Here is a 26,987-nt window from a genome sequence, read left to right as displayed (position 1 = left end):
TGTTTTCCCAAGTTGCAGATCACAAAACATTTATTCAAGTCCACTTGCCATCCAAGATGCTGCTTATACATCCTTCTTTTCTACTACTAACTTTTATTCATTTTGATAATGTGGAATATATCACAAACAGTATATTACTTCTTATCAGGCCAGATCTTCTTTTTTACTTGTCTGAACTGTGCACTTTGGTGGACTCACTGTGATTTAGCTTTGATACAATATTGATTGCAAAACCATCAGCTCTCTGACCTAGATACTACAAGTTTCCAATCAAGTTTCCTTAAAAATGAAAAACAAAAAGTTGAAAAGATTTTAAACCAATGGTGCCCTTTAATTTACATGCAATGGACATAATTCAGCTGGCAGCAGAATCATGTTGGATTCAGGGTAATGGATTGCAGGCCCCTATAAGGCATAAATTTAATTACTTTATGTGCCTGCTCTGCATCCAGCATTCTGCCCAAGAGACTCAGATCTGGGAAAGCACAGAACTCCAGATTCAGGAAATGGGAATTTCATTCATAATTGAGCAGTTACTTTAGCAAGTCAAATATGTGGAGTTGGTTTAAAAAAAAAATCATTGAGGTTTTTGAGATATTTGTTCTGGAAGAATAAGCCTACTAGCCAAAGAAGACCAGAAACCAACTATAGTCAAATAAAATTAGATTTACTAGCTTGAAAAATGAGGGAAAAGTTGCAGGTGAACCATAGAGCATCTCAGAAGAGGGAATTTGGAGGGACTTACAAGATTCAAACTTGTATAGTAGGACTTTGGGAAGGGCTTCAGGAAGTAAGTTTATTCTGCATTGGGTGCTGTCAGGAATGGGGGGGGGCAACTGAATGATTGGATGTCTTAGTAAGTATTGTCTACTAAGTGAGACGAACAAAGCAAACTAGAGTTAACATTGGTTATGATGCAGTAGTCACTCACATTAGACAGAAAAGGGAGGTGTTTGATTATTTTTAGGTTTGCAAAATGCCCTTGCCTCCCTCTGTCCTTTATCCCCCAGTCATCAAATGTTCTTGTCTGATAATTGTTGATAATTCTTAAAAATTGTTTAATTGGGAATACTATGACCTTGCTAATAGCTCCTAGCTAATTAAAGATCATTTGAAACATTTCCATAAATTCTTTCCTTATCTAAAGGCCAATTATAATGTTGCCTGATAAAAATATAGCAGAACATTCAATGGCCTTGGTAAAAGGTCAGTACAAACATGAGATAGGTCAAAATGTGTTTTATTTATCATAAGCATTGAGTGTATATGGAAAGTACTGCTAATGCAAAAATGAATCTCTGTACACAAAGAATACCTTATGTTCAAGATGCTGTGCTAAGTACTCTGTGTGGATTGATTAGTTACATTTGATCATCACAACCACCCAGTAAGGAAGTTTCTATGTCCTCTACAAAATGATTCTTTACAAGATCAGCTGGATCCCCCTACTCATATTTATGCTCCTTCAGCTGTTTTAAACTTTTCAGCCTTCTCAAGTTCCATACACAAGTCTTGCCATTTATGCTCAGAAGATGGCTACCTCCTCCTTTATGAGAAGATGAATACCATATTTGATCTGATCTCCCACAAATGTTTTCTCTTTACTTCAAACGTCTCTTTCTTCATTCTTCCTCTCTTCCTATCCTTTTGTATTTTGTACAATGTTAATGTACAATGTCAATTGTCAATGTTAACCCTTCCTTCTATGTTCTTGTTTTCATGTCCTAACCTCTGATGTTCTTACAGCAGTGATCCCACATACACCTTCTTCAACATATACTTATCTATTGATGACATTTCCTCTGGTCAAACAAAAACAAAAGGTGTAGATTCTTTCTATCTTGTTTTCCAGAGTACTGGTCTTAGGGTACTTTGCTTTTCTTTGTTCTCTTCCTCAGTGAAGTTGTCTGCTTCCTCAGCTTTAACCATCATGTAGATGGCCTCCAAATCTCAATTGCTCATCCCATCCCTTGAATTCCATGCCCCTGATTCTAGATACCTCCCAAATGTCCCCCTTCCCCTTCCACCACCCTTGGCTGGCCCACTGAAGCCCAGACTTCATATTCACAATTCAAGACTCAATCTTTCCTCCCAGTCTACTTTCTCCCACAGACTTCCCTACGGTTCAAGCAAACCACTTTCAGTATTATTTCTCTAAGACAAGATTTTCAACATGAAGTCTATCTATGAGTTTAAGATTGTTATGTTCTTTGACAGTGGCTTGGACTATATATAGCTCTTCCTTTTGGGTGAGAACCATATGATTTAATACTCAACTGAGCTTGAGTAGAATAGAAAATCTCTTATAAATTGTCAAGTCATTTTTCTTGCCAAGATATTGTACTTCAAAGTTCAGAGACGTTTTGGCTCACTCTTCCCCACATGCAGCTTTCCTTTTTTTTTTTTTTAATTCCACAATATACTTTGAATCTGCTCTCCATCTGAATCGCATTCCATTCTATTACCCCAGTCCAGGTTGGGTCCTTTTTACCTTCTAATTTTATTATTGAAAAGTCAATACCTGGCCTTTCTTATTTAGCCTTCACACAAATGCCTGAATAAACTTGAGATTAACATTTTTACTTTAACTTGATCAGCAAGGATATGATCTTCATATAACAATTGGGAGTTACTTAGTAAATAACTATCCCTACTCTATCCTTCTACTGCCAGGGAGAGTGTACAGATTAGATCTCTGAATCTAATGTCAACTTTTCTTTTTTTTTTTTTTTTAAAGATTTTATTTATTTATTTGACAGAGAGAGACACAGCGAGAGAGGGAACACAAGCAGGGGGAGTGGGAGAAGCAGGCTTCCCCAGGAGCAGGGAGCCTGATGTGGGGCTCGATCCCAGGACCCTGGGATCATGACCTGAGCCGAAGGCAGACACTTAATGACTGAGTCACCCAGGCGCCCCTAATATCAACTTTTCTAATAGCAACACTCAAACTTGGAAACCAGTACATACCAGAAATGTGACACTACTCAAAGCTATGGGGGCTTACAGAGATTACTCTACAGGGACGTGGGTGTTAAAACAGCGTCATATTGTAGAACCACACTGGTGATTGCTCATTGTTCTCTGTGTGAGTGCAGACCTAAATTTTTTCTGGGAAGAATCTTATCTCTCCTGCAGCTAACCTCCAAATAGTGGGAGGTCTATTTTGGGTGGAGTGAGTTGGTTTTCTTAAATTCTTCTTAGCTTCTTCAATTTGACACTGTCTATCCCATGCCAAGTTCAGCATTGGGACTTATGTGTTACCAGCAGCAAAGAAAGCCACATTCCAAGTCCTTGTCAAGAAGTACAGTGCCAGAGTCACAAATGCTCATACTTTTCAGAATCTTGGCTAAAGGAAAATAATATTTTTGGAGGAATATTTGGATAATATGCCATATATCCATTCTCCTTAGTTATTCTAAATTATAGCCTTGGATTAAGAAGCTGTCTTACCTGGAATTCTGTGTCCCACTGACCCCCTGAAAAATAGCTTTTTCTCAAGTATGCACTGGCACAATGCCATTCACTTCCATTTGAAGGACACTATAATAATAGCCCTTGGAAACTTACTTTGCTTACTTTAGAGCTTTTCCTCCTTAAACTACACAGTATCTGCTCTTTTCTGACCTGTGGGAGAAATGTCTCTCTCGCCTCCATATTGGGAATTATTCTTCTATGCATCTGATTTATTTTCTTACCTAATGGACGCAGTATCGTGTAATTCATTGCTAACTAACTCTGATGAATTTTAGTGGCCTTGCTGACTTCATCTTACTTTTTTCCCTTCATCTCATTTTTCTCACTCATTTGATACTACAACATTTTGTACAATTTTGGAAGCTGCCTTAAATCCTTTTTGGGAGCAAGCTGAGCTATAATTAAATAAATGAGTGGAGACTCCGAATGTATAATATTCTTAGTCATGAGCCACAACTCAAAGTGTGCAAGAGTTAAGAAGGACTCATCAACCTTGTGTTGGAGACTGCCACTGTATAATCCTCAAGCTACTCTTCCAACTGCTTTTCCTACCATGTCCCTTCATAATTCTTTTCTTTCACTGGTCACAGTTATTTGTAGGGTGTGTTTGACTGTGAGCAGTTTCTTTCTTGCTTGGCCTATGCTGACTTTCTACTTCTTCTCTGCCACATCTGCAGTTTCTGCTGGTCAAATCTTACTCATCTTTAACAATGTCTCTGCCATGAATCTCTTCCCAATTTTCACAGCCAGATGTGATGTCACTTCAGTTTGAAAATTCAAAGTCCTCTGTTAACACCTGTTGTACTCCCCCTGACAGTATTGTATATTCCTCGCCACCTCTCCACCCCATCTTGAGATTGCAGGTCCCTGGAGCTTTGGAGTTCAAGAACTGTGCTAATCCCATTATGCCTAGTTGTACTAAAGCTCAAATTTTTGATGAAAATAAAAGTCTTAAATAAGGTCTCACCCTCAAGGACAGACTTCAGTGTTGACTTTTACTCCAAATAAATTTAAAAGACCAAATGTGAAGGTAATACTAAGCTAGTCAGAGGCCTGAATTTTCTCTAATAGGCCTAAAATTTAGGACAATTTCCCCCCCCAGAGAGTTACTCTATTTAACTGTCATCCCTTGACAGGATTACCATGGCATCCATCTGACTGGTCTTGCTGATTCAAGCCTTAACCCACCGCAATCCCTTCTCTCAACAACCACCAGCGTCATCTTTCTAAAACTGTTTCAAGTCCTTCCACAGCCTTCAAAACTTCCTCCTCAGTCCTTAGTCCCTGCTACAAGGTCCTTCATGATCCCCATGTCTACTTCTCCACACTCATCTCTCACTACTTCTGTGCACCAGGCATAATTGCTTTCAATTTGCAGGATGGGCCAAGCTTCCAGGGTCTTTGCCTAAGTGGAAATATAACTATGAGTCGTCCCTCTGTCTAGATGCTCTGTCTAGATGTCTAATGTTTTTCCCTCTACTCTTCAATTTGCTAATTCAGGCTTGTCTTCCAGGGATTGTCTCAGATGCTTTTTTTTTTTTTTTCTTGAAGTCTCCTTTATCTTTCTATCTTGTCTTAGATGGCATTTTTCTTATTCTTTTAGGTTCCTCAGAGTATCTTCATCATAACATTTAACACACTGAATCATCATCTTCTGTTTAATTATATTTCTTTCCCTCTAGAGTGAGGACTATAAACTCCTTCAAAGCAGGGACTACTTATATTTACCTTATTTCCCTGTTGGCCAGCACCATCTGAGTAGGTGTTTAATAAATATTTGTTGGTTGAATAAATGATGCCCACATGTAAGAATGCTGATTTGGTAGACACACCTATATAATCCTAACCTGAACTTCAAAAAAAAATTAAAATAGTAAAAGGAAAACAGAATTCCCAAGAATTTTGGAAATTTGAATGAACAACTAAATGCAGAGAGCTTTCTGAATGGGATAGGAAAATCTCATGAACAAGAAGGTGGAAGAAAAAGTGAAAAAAGTTGGAGGAAATGGAATTATTGGGAAAGGAGTCTTAATGAAATAATTTAAAATGTTGGTGGAAACCCACAAAGTGTCTGTTAGAAATATGACTGCCCTTCAGCAATGCTGCTTATCTGGAAGATTTCATTTTGTTAATTGTCTTCCCTAGATAACCATCATATTCATTTATCTTACTAACATCATTATAATTGATTCCCCAGAGTCACCTTCTGGAAGTACTTTCATACCCTTTTTATTGCCTAGGCTCCTCACAAGTACACCACTGCAAACACACTGGTCCCAATGACATAGCATCTTTGCCTAATTTGTGTGTGTGTTAATTCTTCAATGGCCTGTGTCATACCTTTTGCATATTGTCTAAAAGACATGCATCCAGGTGCCCCATACTCATTGTGACTGGCAGTCAGGACAATTAATGGCCTTTAGTTCTTTTTCATTAATGCAATGGAAAAGCACCATGCCCAATCCATTAGTGATGCACTATTATATTAAGAGCTTACTTAAGAAACACAGCCAGCCAGTGGACATAAGGCTGGTTTCCCTTAAATAGGATTTTCAGCCATGATCAAACAAGGCACCTTTTCATCTAGCAGGAAAGTTGCTGCTCTCTCCCTGTCTCTCTTTCTCACTGTGTTTTGTCCTAATTTATCCTGGCAGTCCATAAGGAACTTAACTAATGTTTTCTAAATGACATTGAAAATTCTTGAAGATTAACAGTGTTCATAGGGATAAAATATCAATTTGTCTTTTGAAAACTTCTCTTTGATTGTTCCTGTCTGTGGGTTTTAGTTTCTTGAATTCCTTACTCTCAAAGAGAGATTTTTCCTCTTGATTTTTCTCGCTATGAAACTGGTTATAAGTATAAAATAAGCAGCCATTCTGTTTGGGTTTATTTTTTATTATTATTCTTTTAGCATTCATGCAGATAAACCCCCCCTGTTATTTGCATTCCTTTAGGAAATTATGTTTGATTGATGGCCTTGAACTTGGCTAGTTTAGGCAAGATTTGAGGATTTTTTAATCCCCTAAACCTAATTGGATTATTTTGACCCTAGCTGATAGTATAAGGTGTCTATTTGCGTTAAAACTCCCACCACTGGCATTTTTACTTATCACCCAAGCCATTTAAGGCTTCAAGTTCATTTGAAGAACTAATTCCATGTGATGTTAAAGCGCATAAGTGTGTATAAGGCCTAGTTTCTAAAATACCTTTCCTTGGGAAGCTCATCAAGAGTGGAGTGCAACCACTCAGCCACAACAAAGGACATCAACCTCATAGGCCTTTTTCTGTAATCACTAATTTATATGTTTAAAACAATGAGTCTTAACATAAGTAATACAACCAAAGAGTTCTTGTTAAAGCATGGAAAGTGCAGTTTTTGTGTTCACTTCTGCAGTGAGCTCCTGTCACCACTTTTTCTCACTGTAGCCCACTCTCAGTGGCCACACGGGAGGAGAAGACATGACAACCTGACAGCACAGCACAAGTCTCTGAGCCTGTGCCTATGCTGGGCATGCAGCACACAGTGCCGGGATGAATACAGCTTTGAGGAATGTCAGCACTTAGATGCCACCCCCAGTGCTCTTTCTGGGGCCTCTCTGGAGCTGAAAAGGCAGCTGAGACTGTGTGAGCTTGATGGGAAATTAGAATAATCGTAATAGAGACTTCATTTTACTCACTTTCTAGGATTCCAAGTTTACGACTTCACATTTTCAGTTCTCTGCCATTGGTTCTCAAGATGTGGTCCTAGACCGGTAGACTCAGCACCTCCTAAAAACTTGTTAGAAACACAACGCTTAGGCCCACTATCATCGTCTCTTGTAAGTCGTCCAGGTGATTATGATGCTCATTCAAGATTGAGAACCGCTCCAAGCCAGTCAGCCAATCACAGGCAGGTGAAGGGGGTAAGGTTGGACTAATTAAGACAATGGAAGGAACAAAACTGATGGTGGAATAAAAGAAGAATGTTAATTGTCTTCCACTATTCATACTCTTTTCTTCCTTCCAGAATTCTATTATACATTGTTGTTGTCTTGTACAATTTCCTTCCTTTGGTGTGAATTTTTTTTTTAAACCAACAAAATTTGACTTGGAATATGAGTACAGGGAGAACCAGAGAAATCCCTATGTGAATTTATGCAGTCTACTCAAACTATCTGGATTCATGGCCTATAATGATAGATTTAGGAAATCCTGGAAAATGAAATCAAATGAATCGCTATATTTGCATGGTGTGCACATTCACTATGGCCTGGTTACCCATGTTAGTTATGTGGTTACTTCAGGGAGGTCTTAGTAATGTTAAAGTTCTGTTTTAAAAGGACCAAGACTCATATGCAATATATATAAATATATAGAAGTAATCATACCATGTCAACAACCATCTCCCTCTCTAGAACATTCCTTTGAGCCTCCAGTAATTAGAACAGTGACTGAATTGGCCCTTTTTATTTTCCACTGGTGTCAAATACAGTTAAAATGATTACACTGTACTTGGATACTAAGGCTCTTTTTGTAACTGGCAGCATCTAATCCTGATTATTTACTGTTTGTATTTCTAAAATATGAAAAAGAAGCAGAGCTTTCAGCTGAGTTCCCAGTTTCACACCCAGGATGACCTTCATTGTCTACAGACTCAGTGTGACTCATTGCTAATGAGGACAGTTGTACTTTCCTCCTGGCCATGAACCCTAACCCCTCTTTTTGCCAGTGCTGCAGAAAGAATCCTGTGTACAATCGGGAAGAACATTTTTTACCTACATCCCATGTCTTTACAATTTTTTACAATTCCTTTGGGGATACACACACACACACACACACACACACACATATATATATACATACACACGCTTACACACACATATCTATGTCTCTGTTTTACTTTCCTGTTCTTAATGTAAGATAAAACTCCAAGGAAGAATGATAGAAATACAGAGTACAGAATTTGAATGTATCACTTAAACTTTATTAATCTTTTAGTCATTATGTGAAATATAGATTTCCTTATGGAACATATTTAAGCATAACTTCCCAAACAACTACAAGAGTAGAAGATTGAAAATTTTGTGGCATATTAGAATCACCGGGGGAGCTTTAAATATCCAACCACCCAGGCTATGCTCCAGGCTCATTAGATCAGGTTATCTGTAGGTGGGACCCAGACCACCAGGATTTTGTTAAAGCTGCCCAGGTGATTCCAATGTAAAGTCAAGCTTAAAAACCAGGGTCCTTGAGAATGTACCTCAGTCTCATGACATGTTAATGTACTTAAAAAAAAAAAAGAAGAAGAAGAAAAGTTCTAAGGTCCAGCACATTTGGGAAATGTAGCAAACTGCATTAGTCTTCCTAGAGATGCTTACAGAGTCACAATAAATATTTGCCCATTAAACACTGAGAAGTCCTGCAGGGGAAGAAATGATGGATGTAAAGAAGGAAGGAGGAAAAGAGAGAAAAGGACCCTCACCCCCTTGATAAACAAAACTACACAGCTTGGTTTATTCCCTCATTTTTAAAACTCGTTTACTCAGAGATAACTTTGTATGTGGAACACCTGTCAAAAATCCTTGGAACACTCCTTTTATGGAATAGAATTTGAAAGATCCTGAATTAAAGGAATCCACAGTGAAGGCTTTTCTTGCAGTGCTTATTAAAGAAGACCTGGTTATATCCAGCTTTGCTCCACTCCTATATAACATTTGATATTTAAAATAACCTTTTGAGATGGCCAACAGACACATGAAAAGATGCTCAACATCACTTATCATCAAAGAAATGCAAATCAAAAATGAGCTATCACCTTACACCTGTCAGAATGGCTAAAGTCAACAACGTAAGAAACAACAGGTGTCAGTGAGGATGTGGAGAAAGGGGAACCCTATTGCACAGTTGGTGGGAATGCACCTAGTGCAGCCACTGTGGGAAACTGTATGGAAGTGCCTCAAAAATATGTATGGAAGTACCCTATGATCCAGTAATTGCACTACTCAGTATTTATCCAAAGAATACAAAAGCACTAATTCAAAGTTTATAGCACCCCGATGTTTATAGCAGCATTATTTACAAAAGCCAAGATATGGAAGCAGCCCCAGTGTCCATCAATTGATGAATGGATAAAGAAGATGTGGTATACATATACAATGGAATATTATTCAGCCATAAAAAAGAATGAAATCCTCCCATTTCCAATGACATGGGTAGAGCTATAAAGTATAATGCTAAGGGAAATAAGTCTCAGAAAAAAAATACCATATGATTTCACTCATATGTGCAATTTAGGAAACAAACAAAAAAATAAGCAAAGGGGAAAAAAGAGAAAGAAAGGCAAGCCAAGAAACAGACCCTTAACTATAGAGAATAAACTGATGGTTACGAGAAAGGGGCAGGGGGCAGAGTTGTTGGTGAAATAGGTGATGGGGATGAAGGAGTGCACTTGTCCTGATGAGCACAGGATGATGTATGGAAGTGTTGAATTGCTCTACTGTACACCTGAAACTAATAAAACACTCTGTTAACTAACTGAAATTAAAATAAATACTTAAAAACAGAAAAAAAATAATGTGTTCAGTTTAACATTAGAGTTCAGAAATTATGCAAGGTATCTGATAGAAATAAGATACCTGGGTCACAAGCACTATATAAGATTTAGTTTAGGAAAGTCAGTCTCCCAAGATTAACTGAACAAATGAGTTGGATGAGTGGTATCTAGAGAAACCCAAACTTTAGTAACACTGGAAAGGTGTGGGGAATCCAGTCAGGTAGGAGAGCTGGGTGATAGGATAGCAGAAATGGTACCAGGATATAATAGCTCTAGTATTTAATGGCATTTGCAGAGTTGACACAAATAAAGTGATAGTTTGGGACCATTCGGTATCCTTTATTACAATCATGCTCCATTTTATATTCTCTTCTCCTTGGCTTTTCTAAGAACTGTTTCAGAACTTTATATCTCTGGGGCCTATCCAATCAACTAGAGTAATCTTACAGTTCTTTCTTTTGTCAAAACTGACCTGAGCCTGTTTCTCAGGATTTCCTCGCCTCCTTCCTGAGGGCCTATTACACAGTAAAGTACTAATTTCTGAATGTGTTAACATTTAGCCCCAGTACTGGGATGTCAGGCACTGTGGCAGTTTGTTTCCACATTAAGCTGGAATAGTGGCAGATGTGGAATAGTGGCAGCCATTTCCCATAAGAGTTTCCTCAGCGATCTCGGAAAATTCTGGTAACTAGAATCTCCTGTCTAGGAAATGGTCTTGAGATGCTGTAAATAGTAATGAAAAATATTTAATTTAATTAGGCAAACTGAATTTGGGTAAATGTTTAAAAGAGACAGCCAACTATCAGTGTCAGAGAAGTTTCTATCAGTAACTTTTATGGACAGTATGAGAGAGGATAAAATGCTTAACAGGCGTAACACAGAGGCTGCTGTTACTCTGGCCTGCTATGGTTTTGGGCAGTCCTATCCGAGCTGATAATGTTGTGAGTTTTTTTAAACTCATTTTCTCTTTTGCCTAATTTCTTCGTTTAAACTCATATGACCTCCCCAACCACAGGAATATTTAAACATTCGGCTCACAGTGGTTTAATTTAATGGCTCAAATGATGTCACTAAAGACCTATTTTCTTTCTGCATAGCTGCACGTCATCTACATTCCACAGCCTCCCATCTGACATACCCAGTCCCGCTCCCCTGTCCTGGTAGCAGAGTGGCTGTCCCAGAGATGACCCCATATACTCATACTATCCTCTGCCAGCAGAGAGCAAAAGTCATTTCTAGAAATCTACACACACACACACACACACACACACACACACACAAGTTTTTCTTTCCTGGAAGCTCCAGTAAACATCTTCTGTAGTCTCACTGACTCTGAAAGTTTACCCTCATCCACTCCACTACTGTGGAGTTAACTACATTCAAGCTACATGTTTGGGAAAGGGGAACATAAGGATTCTTGAAGGAAATCCAGGTTCCTATTGAGAAGGGGAAATGGCTGCTGAATGGGTAAGAAAAAAATGATGACTACATCTTCCTTCATGTCATTGTTCGTATCTTTTCTCTAGAATCTGTGTTTATTGTAACTTGTGATCTTGAGTCACAGTTTAGTCACTGATCCCTCTTTTTAAGTTTCTCTTCTTGTTTTGTAAATATCCTTTTAGATAAGAATTAAAGGTCATTTTTAAGAAATTCAAACCCACATATTTTTATTTTCTGTAAGTGGGCATGAAATTCATGAAGGAGGACACTGGTTAAACATAGTTGCGTCTCATAAATATTTTTGAATGGTATGTGGGAAACACAATTCCTTTGGTCAAAGGAAAGAGAAAAACAGTCCCAAAACTGTAGAAACATCTGTAGTTAATGTTCTAGGAAAATAGTGTCCATGTAGCCTTCAAGTTAGTGAAGGAATGTCCCCAGGCTCTAAACAGAAACTTAAGTCTTCTAGGATGAAGAAGTCAAGAACAGATGAACTAAGTGGGACCAAGCCAAGGAAAATCAGGACATAAAAATTAAGAATAGTGTGATATCTATATTGATTTTTCTTTCTGTGTGACTTTGGTTGCCTTACTTCCTCTATTGTCTTACTTCTGGTCCTTTTGTTTATACAGTTTTTATATCCATTAGTTTTATTCCCTGTTGGAACTGCTTCTTACATGCTCCTGTCTATGATCAAACCCTTTATTTCTTATTTTTCCAGTGGATGAAAAAATATTAAGATTTAGGGTAACTTTTCAGCCCTTCCAAGTTAACCATACCCAATTTTACCTTCTTTGTTTAAGAATGCTACCCAAATGGGGGTGCCTGGGTGACTCAGTTGGTTAAGTGACTGCCTTCGGCTCAGGTCATGATCCTGGAGTCCCGGGATCGAGTCCCATGTCGGGCTCCCCGCTCGGTGGGGAGTCTGCTTCTCCCTCTGACCCTTTCCCCTCTCATGCTCTCTCTCACTCTCTCTCTCTCTCCAATAAATAAATAAAATCTTTTAAAAAAAAAGAATGTTACCCAAATGTCACTGGGTGCCCCAATATTTTGAAACCAGATAAGATTGACTGGAACCCCCAATTCCATACCCTTTGGAAGTCCACAGCTTTCTGAAATAGGTAGACTTTTCTAGGGTATTATAGGCTCCTCTGTCTGCTCCCTCTGTTCTTCATTGTGTTAGTTCAGATGTGAGTTTATCCCCTTTCCAGTTTTCACACAAAAATCCTACTCAGAATAACATTAATGAACTCTTGGGCATGCTCAATAATGGACACATGATGGGCATTTAAACAATCTCAAATTGATTGTAAAGATGCATCCCTGTGCTTGAAATGCCCTTTCACCACCTCCCCTTGGTGGGATTTCACCCACTTTTCCCCTCTATATCCTTAGGCTTATTCTGCTCATGGGCATCTCTCCCCACCCCCACCCCATCCCCACAGCCACCCCTACCGTGTTTCCTCTGGCTCTCCCTTTTTCTCAAAAATGTAAGTTCCTCCCATTTCGCCTCTTTATAACTATCTTTTCATGTAGGTTAAGTGTCTGTCACCCATGCCTTTAGGGCCCTATGTCCACTCCAGGTGTCTCAGTGTAATTTCTATGAGAAAATAGATGAGCATTTCCTGCCCTGATCCTAAATATTAAGATAATGAAAGTTTTGTCTTGTTATAATGATAATACCAACAAAAATAAAACCAATAATAGTGACAGTTCCTATCTATTAGGTTCTTATTAGGTACCCAGCCCTGTGCTAATGGTCTTGCATGCATTATTATTTCCAAGAAACCTTTAAAGCATAAATGTTTGGGTCTATTTTACAAGAAAACTGAGATTTATAGATACAAGCTTAGATCTTTCTTAACCATCATGCTAAACAATGTAGACATATTTTCCTAGTTTTATTGTTTGTTATTATTCTACAGGGACTTTAACTTTCTTTCATGTTGCCTTGAAAATCAAATGGAAAGTTATTTCTAAATCCATATTGTTAAATAGGTAATGATTATTTTTTAAAAATAATCTTTATGTAGTCTTATACTCATGCTCAAATTGAGTAATCCTTTTGCAATGTATATCAACAACTGTCCCAAGAAATGAGGTTTCCACTTTTTTTATTTGTGAATACATACATATTTACCATAAACATCATTATCTTTATCCTTAATTTGCTAAATTTGAAGCCTAGTGTTAGAGTCATTTATTTTTTAGATGCTCTTCAAACTGATATGGTAAACTATGAACAACCCCCAAATCGGCTTATTGTCAAACACCTAGATGCCAGGAAGTAAAACAATGCATTCATAAAATGAGGATATTTCTTATGTGTTAAATTAGAGAGCACCAAAAATACTGCATTAATGCCCCAACACTTAGTAGTCAATATACTCAAAATAATAACAGCAAAAACAAAGAACAAGAAACAAAACCCAAAGAAAAATGCTTGAGTTTTGCTACTAGATTATTTTATGGATGGAAGGTTTGGCTATCGTTCAGAGAAGCTTTTCTGATCAACACCAATGATAAGGACAGTAATTATAGGCATCCCTTCTCCCTGTCCACTAAGAAATTGTGAAAGCACTTGTGAGTCAAGAGTAATACCCAATGGTGGTTTCTGAAAAGCATTTTCAAGATTCATTCATTTTGTGCAGTTCCGTACGGGAAACATTTGCATAGGCTTAGATTGAACTTGAATTCAAACTTCCAACTCTCTAGAGTGAATGGCCTCTAGTAATGAACAGGTGGGAAAAAAAAGAAAGACTATGTATCCAACAAGTAATAGTTTTAGCATGACTTACAGGCATTCATATATCAGGCTGTGAAACCATCTGAGATCTCACCTGGCCTGGCTGGAACCTGGAGGTGAGCAAATGCCAACAGGCTTCTCTCTCTGGTCTCTGGAATCACCATCCTAATTCAATCGGCTGGGGCTTCCGCCTTCATACAGTCTTTATCGTCAAGATACTCCATACTGCTTGCCCAGTGGATCACCCATTTACTGCTGACCTCCTATGCTATCTTTTCCTCTGTGTCTTTCTGAAAGTGCTTTGTAAAACACAAAGATAAATTCCTCCACATCCTCATGCTCCTCATAAAAAATTATTCCTTCTTCATGTCTCACCTAAAATTGTTGTCTGGAGAACATTATGGACCTAACCATAATGGCTGCCCCTCTGAAATCTTAAAACCCTCATACTTGTTTATTAGCATTTCATTCTTGCATCTCTCCTTTTTTGCTGCATCTATCAACTTTCCCTATTCCATTTCTTTCCCTGTCCGGCCGAGAAAACATTGTGTATCGTTTCACCTGTTCTCTTGCCCGCACCCTCACTACCACCATTAATTTCAAATATTTACCTTTCAACCTATTCCAATGAAAAGATTTCACTCATTTGCCCTTGTGTTCACAAGCATGCTGACCATATTCTCCCTGAGTTTGTAGTGTTCTCCCTGAAAAATCCAATGGTTTTCTATTCATGTGCCAAATTCCCGCTTAATGCAAGTGAGATGTTCTCACTCAGGCTTAAAGCAGTACTTGCAGTTTCAATTCCTGAGTGAATCTGGCCTTTTCTTATAATTTGGGGTTTCCAGTATATGAAGGCTCGAAACAAGAGTCTCCCCCAATAGTGGGTATTTTCTATTAAAGAATTTTGGTGGGTCTTAGAAAAGTCTCCTCTCTACACTTTGTAATAATTTTCATTAGCTCTCTTTCATGCCATAATGCACTTCCAAAGAAATGCCAAACTTGAAGACACACTATAAGCACATTTTATCTACTAATTCATTTGTGTCATAGGCATTGTATTAGGGTTCTGTACAGAAACAGAACTAGTAGGAGATGATAGATAGATAGATAGATAGATAGATAGATAGATAGATAGATAGATGATAGATAGATAGATATAGATAAATACGATACATAGATAAATAGATAAAGAGGAAACTTATTATAAGAATTGGCTTGCATGATTTTAGAGACCAAGAAGTCCCTGTCTGCAAGCTGAAGAACGAAGAAAGCTGGTATAATTCAGTCCAAATCTGATCAGGGAGCCAATGGTATAAACTCCCAGTCTGAGGCCTAAGAAGCAGGGGACCACTGGTGTAAGTCCCTGAGTTGAAAAGCCATAGAAGCAAGAGCTCCCGTGTCTGAAGGCAGGATGTCTCAGCTCAAGAAAAGTAAGAGAACATTTGCCTTCCTCTACCTTTTTGTTTAATCTGTTCAGGCCCTCAGGGAATTGATTGATGCCCACCCACATTGGTGAAGGCAATCTTCCTTCCTTAGACTAACAATTCAAATATTAAAGGTTTCTGGAGAAAGTCCTCACAGACACACTCAGAAATACAGTTTTCCCAGCTATCTGGGCATCCCTTAGCCCAGTCAAGTTGACACATAAACAAATCATCATAGGCATCAAGATGAAAACAAAGGACTAGGATTTCTGTGCTCTTCCCTGAACAACCGTATAGCTCCTGTGGGTTATACAGTTTGAGTTTTTCACCCAGAGTGCTGAATTATTCATCCATTTTTGCATACATTTATGCAACCATAATGAATCAGGCATAGTGCCTCTAGGAGCTTTCAGGGTTTGAATGCTAAGAGCTGTAGCAGAAGTACAGATAAAGAGCACTCAGGTGTCAGAGGAGAGAGTGATCACTTCCAAATTAGGGATGGAAATGAGGCTTCATATAGGAATTTAGCATCAGGACTCAGTTTGAGAAACAGGTTTAGGATGGGTGTCATGGGTGGATGGAAAGAGGTTAGAACACAGTGGAAAGCAAAAGGCACAGAGGAAGGAAGTTACGAAAGGAGGACTCATCACTGTGAGCAGGCAGAATTGGGTAAAGCCAAGTGTAAGTGAGATATTATAGATCACAATTCTGAGAACTCAGTGCAAGTAGGTTGAAATTTACCGCAAGATAACATTCTTCATCTCTCCACTTTTGACAGCTGTCATCAAATAAACTGTTCTCCAGTTCCTGTGGCCAGGAGTGCAATCTTGACTCTGGCACCAGAAGGTCTAGTTCCCTCCAATCCTCCTATCTTTTGCATTTGGTTCTTTTCTTTGAATGCTTCTTATCCCTGGAGGAAATAATGATAACATCTATAGCCAGGCAGAAACTCCTCCATTATGTTTTTGTATTACCAAAGTTAAATATGCTTATAGAGGTAGAGCAGTGCCATGTAAATCTTTGTTTTTTCCTAAATATGAACCGTTCCTAGAAGTATTTTTCTCAAATAGCTTTATGCCCAATTCCTTGTTGATTTCTCTTCTTTCCTCCTTATTTAGAATGTTGATCCATCTTTTCCTTTCTTTCCCCTTCCTCCTTGTTCTCCTTCATTTGTTCCCCACCTGTGTGGATCAAACGCTTATATGAATATTCTAATGAGTCGAATAGGTCAAGCTTTTTCTCTGAAGGTCTTTTCACTGAAAAACAAACATATCAAAAAAGAACATGTTTGTTGACTCTTGTTGAGACCAGATTCTTTCAAAGGATATTGTGGAGCACCCTCAACATTTCCTCTTGTTGTGTCTACTCTGGTTCACTGGGATGACTGGCATTCACAATGTGTGGGCCTGAGATGGTTGAGAGGAAATGTGTTGCGTGCAAATGGAATTTACAGTGTGTGTGGCACCCTGGATCAGTTCCCTTCCTTCAACTCAAGTGTCTTTACTTAGCTCAAATTAATGCTTTAGTCACAGGCTCAAACAGAAAACAACAGAGTTTCCATTGAGGACTTCTTAGTTCATTTGTCTACCTTCTTGACAAAGTCCTTCAGTTCTTTCATTTCCAAAATAAAAAAAAAAAAATTAAATATTTAAAAAAAATTTAAAAACCTGGTTTCCTTGAGAAAAGATTAAATGAGTCTGAAGAAGCTGAGGACATTAGTTGTTTGGGCTGTGTGTTCCTGTAAGTTTATGAAAGAACATCTAGATAATAGGTCAGTCAGATCATTTGTTAAGTGAATTCTTTCTGATACTTTCAAATTCAGAAATTGATTTAAATAAATGATTTGACCTCAGTAGCCTCTCTCATTTGAAAAGGTCACCACTTTACAGAGACTTTTAATTCTTTACCATCAATAAATCATACTAATATGCAAGAACAGTAGAGAATGTTAAACAACAAAGAAGGCATAAACCTTCAAATGCAAAATGGAAAGACTAACAGAAGAAAAGTAGTAACAATACAAAAGATGAACTTGCAAGGATTTTCATTTGCCTCTCTGTTCCCAGGTACTGTGGTGAATGTAAGATTGGCAACAATGAACAATACGTAAAATTAAATAGCTTCATATACCTAAGATCAGAAGATAGGAATAAACTATCCAGAACACCCAGTGGATCAGTAGCAAAATCTGTTTCTCCTAGGTTCTGTTACATCCTATTGCCCAATCCATGTTTCAACACTATCATATATGCTCACTTAAAACTTGGCACATAAAAGGGGCTCAGTAAAATTGTATTAGATGTTGCTAGTAAGTGAATTAAGACTATATATCTATCATTGGAATTTCATAAAGAGCACCTAGGTCTCTCATTTCCCGAGTTCCTCACTTCTGCTGATCTTTTTTTCTACCTTATCCTAGAATTTGTTAATAACAATCACTGCACCAACTCCAAATCTCAATTTTGAAAATAACTCAAATTCAGACTGGCCATTCTCTGACTACCACCTCTGTCCTTCTACAACCACTTTAATGACCCTTATTGCAATAATTCTTTGACACCATTAAGCCTGCCTACCTGCTTATTGCCTGCCACTTTGTCGGTATCAGTTTTCTCCTTCATTTGCTCACATCTGTGCCTAGTTTAGATCTTATACTAGAACACTGCAATCACTTCCTTTCATGTGTCCTCACCTCCCCTGCTCACTTTTCCTCCTGGTAAAACTTTGTTCCTGCTTGCAATTCTCAGTCTGCTCCATTCCTTTGAACAGCTGAATGTGGCAAGAATAAAGCCTGCTACCAATGCTGCCAAGTTTCACAGTAATTTTATGAGCACACAACTTAAATGGGCCTTCAGCACTGCCCAGAAATCTTACTTCATATCCCTGGTCCATTCGCTCTCACTCTCCAAGACAACCATGTCAAACCTTCTCCCAAACCTACTGCCTCTCACTTGCACCTCACATCTTGCCTCAAAAAATAGAAATAATGACAAAAGAACTTAGGTACCTTACAAATCTCCCAAGCTTGTGTCTGAATCCACTCAATCTAGCCTGTTTAAATGGATAAGTTGGCCCTGCTCTCCCCTAAGGTCAACCTTTCCTTTTCTCTGTTGGTCCTTTTTTCTTTACTGTAAACACCTTTATAGAATATAAAGTATGTACAGAAGAATGCACAATTCATAAGTTGATAGCTCAGCAAGTTTTAGAAAGTGTGGTGTGGATACTCATATTTCTACCACCTAGATCAAGATATAAAAGGTCCTATTATTACAGAAGCCTCTTTTGCATCCCTGTCCTTTTATTATCTCCATAAAAATACCGACAACCCTGACCTCTATCAACACAGATTTGTTTTTATTGTTTTTGAGCCTTAAGTAAATAAAATTATACAGTATAAAGCTTTTTATGCTGGTCTTTTTTAAAAATTCAACATTATATCTGTTGAGATATATATATATATCTGGAGATTCATCCATATTTGTAGAGCAAGGATTCTTTTTTCATTGTTTCTATCATACAATATAAATATATTACAATTTATTAATTCTACTGTTGAGGGACATTTAGGTTATTTCTAGCTTGGAGCCATTATAAATAATGCTGCTCTAAATATTTGACACATATCTCTTGGTGTACATTTGAAAGAATTTCTATTGTGCACATACCTAGGAGTGGGATTGCTCATTCATGGATTCTGTACATGTGCTGCCAAACAGTTTTACAGAGTGGATGCACCAATTTATACTCCTACTAACAGTGTATGAGAGTTCCAATTGTCTACATTCTCTTAACACTTGGTATTGTCAGTCTTTTTCATTTTTGCCATGCTGGTCAGACTATAGTGTTATATCATAATATTTTTCACTTGCATTTTCTTGATGACCAGTGAGTGAGGTTATGTATTCATATGCATACTGGCCATTTGGAATTTAGATATTCTCTTTCCTTAAGTGTCTGAGTGACTATATATACATGATTTTTGTTGTTTTGTTTTTTAACTGAAATTTTTATTGAGATTTTGTAGATTCACATGCAGTTGTAAGAAATCATATAGAGAGACATCCCTTGTACAATTGCCTCAATGTCCCCCAATGGTAATATTTTACAAAACTATAGTGTAATATCACAAGCAAGATATTGACATTGATATAATCTACAAATTTCATTCAAATGTCCCCAGCTTTACTTATACTCATTTGTGTTGTGTATTTACTATACAATTTTTACCTATATAACTTTTTTAGCTACCACCACAGTTAAGATATTGAACAGTTTCAGTATCACAAGAATCCTTCTGTTCCACTTTTATACCTATACATGCCTCCCTATTAGTCCCCTACCCCCATGTCTAATCCTTGGCAACCACTAATTTGTTCTCCACTTCTAAAATTTTGTCATATAAAAAATGTTATATACATGGAATCACACTATATGATCTTTTAGAATTCTTTTTTCTTGCTCACCATAATTCCCTGGAGATTCATGTAAGTTATTATGTGTATTAATAGTTCATTCAGACTCATTTTTAAAAATTCAGTGTTCAGTCTTCTTACTGACTGTGGCTCTTTTTAAAAAATATACATTCTATGTATAAGCTTTGTCAGATATACGTACTGTAAATATCTTTTCTTTGTTTTCTGATAATTGGCAGTTCTTAGTTTTAATGAAGCCCAGCTATCGGTATTTTCTTTTATTATTAGTTATTTTTCAGTCCTGTGTAAGAAATCATTGCTATTCTCAATTTCATGAAGCTTTCTCCTCTTTCCTTTAGAAAACTATATTAAAATACCTTTCATATTTATAGCTGTGATCTATCTCTAATATTGTACACTATGAGGTATTGTATAGTATGAGGTAAGGATCTGGATCATTTTTCCTATAGAGAGATACCCAGCTTATCCAGTATCATTTATTAGAAAGATCATTCTTGCCTACATTGAATTATGGTGACACTCTTTCTCTCCTTGCAACAATACCACAATATCTTAATTGCCATGACTTTTTAGTAAATCTTGGTGTCTAGTAGTATGCATCCTTCAACTTTTTTTTTTCCCCCAAACTTTTCTTGGATATTCTGGGTCTCTTGCCTTTCCATATAAATTTTAAAGTGAATTTGTTGACTTCTACCAAGAAATGTGCTTGGATTTCAACTGGAATTACATTGAATTTATCGATTCTTTTCAGGAGAATTAACATTTTAACAATAATCGAGTCTTCTAATCCATGTATGTGATATATCTCCTCATTTATTTAGGTCTTATTTAATTCCTGTCATCAATGCTTTCTAATTTTCAGTATAGAAGTTTTCATGCCTTTTCTCAAAGTTATTTCTAGGTGTTTTATTTTTTTGGTGCCATCGATATAGTATTATTTTAAATTTCATTTTTAATTGTCAGCTGTTGATATATAGAACTAGTTTTTTATTGACTTTATATCCAGCAACCTTGCTAAACTCCCTTATTAATTCTAATAATTGTTTTTTAAATCAATCAATCAATAAATAAAGCAAATATTTTTTTAAAAAATTGAGAGGGTGGAAGGAATTCATGATGCCTATATAGAGTTGTTTGAAGTTCAAATTTTAGGCACAGTTTCTCAATCAGCTACATTTCCATAGTATTATATCTTATTTTTTATTACTACCACAGGGATCTGTGCACAAGCTCGAACCTAGCAGGCTTTAGATTTTTCCAAGACATTCATGAAAATTCCTTTCTCTGCAAAACTGAAGGCCTCCTTAGCCTGTGATTATATGGGAATGACTACTTCTCCCTGTTGCACTGGGGGTGAGATTTCATAAATTTCCAAGCTGAGAGCAACTTCCAAGACTCTTCCTTGTTACTCTCCTTGCTATGGGTTGCCAAAAAATGGTGCCACCCCAGAACACAATGTTGACATTGTGTATTTTTTGTTTAATAATTTAATGCACACCTCTCTGTGGATTGTGTTTAGTACTATTCTAGGGAATTGGGTGAATATTATAGATTACATACTCCTAAGAATTCTGGGCTTCAATTTTTATCAAGCCATCTACTGGCCATCTTTCCTCCTTTAGTGTTTTTACTCCTAGTAAGTGAAGTATATGCTACTATCTGTATTCACCTCCACCTACTCTTCAGGGATAATTATTTCATTTTTCACAACTGTCTACTTTGTTATTTCTGTTAGTACCTACTTTATAAATTAATACTAGCACAAAACATCATGAAAGCATTCATTACTATTGTTCTGGATGAGGATCCACTTCATTCTCCAACATTTTATTGGCAGAAGTAGAAAGACTATAGGAAGAATGTACAGCGGGGGCCCATATAGGAGTCCAGCCTAGTGGACACTTTCCTTTCAATGGGAATCTCTCCGGCTTTCCTCCCCTCTGTGGATGGTCTGTCATTCATTGAGTGGCATGGAGACTTAGAGACCTTCTTAGAATTTCATTCCAGGCAGCAATTACTGCTTAGTCAAAGCAAGCATGTGAAATGATACCGATTCGCCATCCTGGGTCCAGGTATTACTCCCCAGCTCTAAAATGACAGAATTTTACAAATCTACACACCACAAAGTACCTCTATCTGAGGTAACACCATGCCTCTCCCTCAGCCACTCACCCAACCCAGGCTGTTCCCTTAAGTTTCCTTTGTTAGAAGAAACTTTACAGTGGATGACCTTGAAAGTAATTCACACTGCATTCTGTTGGCATCATCTTCCATGATGCTTCTTTTTTCTGCTCAACTTCCTTTCTGAGGTGCATTTTTGCAACTTTCCTGTATCCTTATTGACTTTCCAGGTTTGCTAGTACCTGGACAACTCCCCTTTCTGGAATTTGTTAAGCGTCTTGAAGAATTTTATAGCAAGGACTAGAAGCACCAATTTAAAATCTAAGCAGTATAGTGACAACTCCAAATGAGCAAGTTTGATAAATTATTTGAGGAAATTTCAAAAATTCAAATGTAGGAAATACCTTGCTACTCCCTTGCTCTACAAATTATTAAACGAAAATTTCCTCACAGGAAATATATAAAACATATTTGTTTTGCTTTGGTGGGGGAAGAGAAAGTAAATCCAGAACTAAAAATGTGGAGTTTTGTTTCCTCTGAAATAATCAATGATTCCACAGTAACAGAAACAGTTTGTCCTGACTTAAATAGGCAAAAACACAATTTCCTCTCCAATTTCACCATTTTTTTTTCTGTCTTTGTGTAACTATCTTGGTGATGCAGCGTCTAGACTTCTTGGAACAAGTGATGGAGTCTGGAATTTATTCTGTGGGTTTGAAAATGGCTATTCAGGTCTCCTTCGAACTTACATGTGAAAATCCAGTGCTTTTAGAATATGTAAAAATAATCAAGCTGTTTACCAAAACCATAAAATTTCTCCATTCATGCCTAAACCTTGGATTGCTACCAACAAGGAAATATCGTATGGACGTACTCCTTTTATCCACATCATCTCACTGCAGTGTGGTTCTCATCAGCCATTGTATCAAAAAATGCAAAATAAGTTGCACTCATGAAAGAATGGTGGCAGATATTTTCTAGTCTTTGAAACATACCAATAAAAGAAATTAGCTTAAAGGATATACATCCATTCTTGGTATGGTTTTAATAAGTAATCCACCAGAATTTATCAAGCCGAAAGGGCAGATTTCTTATATCGGAGGGCATTCTCTTAGTCTTTTGTCATTTGTTAGCTGGATAAAATAAGTCTCTGAGGCATCCAGATCTAAACAGTGTTTGTGCAGCCTGGATTATTAAGTCTGACTGTAGTTTATCTGTGCTCTTAAGGAAATCAAACTGTGCTTGCCGAGAAAGTTCAGAGTTATTTGTCACCAATTACCTAAAGCTGGGAGTTGATCTTACACATAGCTGGAGCCATTTCCTGTAAGCATTTGCTCCGAGTTTTACAAAGCTGTCACTTCTGGAGGCTTCACCCTAGAATATATGTGTCTACTACTGCAGAGTTTTATTGCAAAAGTTTATCCAGAAATAATCTTATGGGGCATAAAGCTCCACAGTATTGACTCGTTTAAAATAAGCCTATCCCTAATTTTCAATGTTCTCAAACTCTATTATCTTTTCTGTGAGGGGGGAAAAAAAAAAGATTTTTTTTTTTCATTAAAAGATACAGCACACTAAACTGAGCTGATGTCATTAATACTATAAAATCTCTCTTGGTTCTGTTCAGAGGAGTAGCAGAAGAGTAAGTTAAATTGTAAAACAAGCATATAGGGTAGTCTTCCTGGAAGAAACTTAGGTATTGTGAGTATGAAGTAAAATTTAAGAAATGCATGGAAATGAAATGGCAATAAAAATATTATCCAAAGCATATCATTCCATGTTTCTTAATTGGATCTCCAGTTTTTCCAGCCCATTAACAACAACAACAACAAACCATCTTGACATCTATATTAGATGGAAACAATCTAAAGGAAAGTCTTAAGACCTTATTTACTTAATTTCAAAGATAAAGAAGTAGACTGAAAAGTGTCCTCAGTCATGGGTCAGAAGAACAGAAGTTTATTCCTATTACACGGGATCTTATCTCAATCTGTAAAATGGGTGAGCCGTCCTTCCTAGCTCACCGCATTGTTCTAAAGAGGAGTATGAATTTGTGCCATAAGCAGTTCAGTCTGGGCCATGTTTACAACTTCACTGAATGTCTTGGAAGTTGTGAAAATACACTGATTCAGTTCTACTGGACAAAACACAGATGAAGGTTTGAATTAAGTCAGAGTTATTTGAAGAAGATTAGCTAAGAATCACATAAAATGCTTTTCATTAACCACACTGTCTGAGAACTCTAGTTTGGCAAGGGAGGTTGGTAAACTAGTGAACTAGAGAACTAGTGAGTGTTGCTCTGAGTGACCCAGGCCATGCTCTTATAACTTATAACTCACAGAAATGGCTCCTGAGGGATGCAGACAGATCAAAGTAGTGTCCTATAGGTAAGTACCAGTGGTATCATATTCTCAGGCAAAAGATACACTCTCACTTATTAGACCCAGTTGCAAAGTTTGGAATTACTAACTTTGGAATAGAAAATACTCAAATCAATGTGTTCTTTTACTAGTATATTATAAGTCTTGGAAAACCATGCCCAGAAAGTAGAACATGAGCCCCAATAGAATCAGCTCTGGGCTTACATAAATTCATAGTTGGCAAAAATATATTCCCCCTTTCTAAAAATCTACTAAGGCTTTCAAGATTCAATTAGAGAAGCATTTTCCAAAGTACGTTCCTTAGAGCACTAGTTCTTTTTTTTAAATTAACATATAATGTATTATTTGTTTCAGGGGTACCAGTCTGTGATTCATCAGTCTCACACAACACCCAGTGCTCACAACAACACATACCCTCCCCAGTGTCCATCACCCAGCTGCCCCATCCCCTGACCCACCTCCCCACCAGCAACTAGTTCTAAGCAAAATTAGTAGATGCTACCGGAAGGAAGGAAGGAAGGAGGGAGGGAAGGAAGGAGGGAAAGAAGGAATGGTGTCTTAATCGTCTTTTTTTTTTTTTGAAGATTTTATTTATTTATTTGACAGAGACACAGCGAGAGAGGGAACACAAGCAGGGGGAGTGGGAGAGGGAGAAGCAGGCTTCCCGCGGAGCAGGGAGCCAGATGCGGGACTCGATCCCAGGACCCTGGATCATGACCTGAGCTGAAGGCAGACGCTTAATGACTGAGCCACCCAGGCGCCCCTTAATCATCTTCAAATAGGCTGCTATAAAACTTGACTTCTCAGTTTTTATTGTATGTCAATATCACAAAAGAAGATACATTCGGTAGCATTTGCCAGAATGCACTAGAACACAGCTCTTTTCTCAGCTGAGCTACCATTCAAAAATAAACATTATAGAAAATGCTCAAAGGATTTTAATAACCTATATAATATAAGCAAAACACCTATCTGAACTGTTATCCCCAAAATACTTCCTAGAGCAGTTTTGTTAGCAAGGCAGACACCTGCCGTAGAGCTCTAGATGTGGAATATATTTGCTGAAAGGTGACTCCCGAGTTCTATACTTATTTGAAAAATTGATAGCAATCACATACCTGAGTACTTATGTCTGCTTTAAGACACAAGGACAATAATGAGCAGAGTTGGCTAAAGTACATGTTTAAAGGTTATACAAATAAACTACGGGCGTGATGAAATTACTATCTACAGTGAGCTCAGAATTATTAACAGCTAAGGGCATGCAAGATTTGTAACTGGAAATGGAAGGCTTTCTTCTTGCAACTTTTTCTTCAGCCATTGAACAATTATTTATTGAGTATCAGGCATGGCATGGTGTGTTGGAAGATACAGAGACATGAAGAGTTTGGCCCGTGCCTTTAAGGAGACGACAGTCTGGACAATTGCAATAGAAAATTGATGGCTGCTGTGAGAACACAGGAGATAATACATAGAAATCTCTGGTGATTTTTAAGTGTAAACCGAAATTAGTAATATCTTCAGGCCATTCAAATAGTTGCTCTTGGTCCAAGTGGCAAGTTTTGTTTTGTTTTGTTTTGTTTTGTTTAATATAGATTGGAATTGAACTTAGTTGTCATTAGTGTTACCCAGTTATTAGTTGCTACATGTGGATTATAGGCAACAGTTTGGTTTGTTTGATTTAGGGTTGTTTCATTAAGCCTGTCTCTATTTTTAGCAAGTAGATACAGTAAGACAGTTTTTAGTTTAGGATGGAAATACATTTATTCCAGAGTTGCTTAATTGCTATCATTCTCCATGAATACCGACCAACAACACCAACAACTGAACAACTGATGAGCTCATCTCCATTCAGATATTCCCCTTGATTCAGAACCATTACGTCGCTTGCACACTGAAAGGACCAGGATACACAAAACATAGTAATTTAAGTTTTGCACATTGAGGCTTGGCATTTATATTTGAACCAGCAAATTTAGAAGAATAAAGTAGCAGAGGCTTGCAGTTTTCCATCAAAATCATGTCTCTAACCTTCGTGAATGGAGAAAACTCGTCTTCAGTAGATGATGCTGGCTCTGACGTTTTGTAATGTAGGTCAAGTTTAGAAGCTCAGGAATACAGCTGATTCCATAGAAAATTCTATTTTCAAAGAGTAGAATGTTGAATTTGCAGGGGAGATAGGCATTAGACGTGGGAATATGGAATTTGGCTTATGTGGGTGAGCAAGTAATTTTCCTGGGTCTCCCTTTCTGCAATGCAAAACTGCAGGTTATTATTCCCAACGCATGTTTACTGAAAACTACAACTTAGTGAAAAATGGTTTGACGGGTTTCATTGTCCATCCAGATGAAGAAAATTTGGAGAATTAAAGGAGTTGAAAAGAAAAACACCGCCAGTGACATGAGCATGGAAAGGGGGGAAGGGCACAAAGGAGAC

General features: G+C 37.5%; 1 protein-coding gene across 13 annotated transcripts in view; it reads left to right on the top strand.

The window, feature by feature from the left end:
• RBMS3 (RNA binding motif single stranded interacting protein 3) overlaps positions 1-26,987 on the top strand; it is a 739,797-nt gene that overhangs the window by 694,932 nt on the left and 17,878 nt on the right. The window lies entirely within an intron of this gene.

This window comes from Mirounga leonina, unplaced genomic scaffold (genome assembly GCF_011800145.1).
Source record: "Mirounga leonina isolate KUSES-001 unplaced genomic scaffold, KU_Mleo_1.0 Mir_115, whole genome shotgun sequence".
Classification (NCBI taxonomy): Eukaryota; Metazoa; Chordata; class Mammalia; order Carnivora; family Phocidae; genus Mirounga; species Mirounga leonina.
This window is presented reverse-complemented; position numbering and strand designations above follow the sequence as displayed.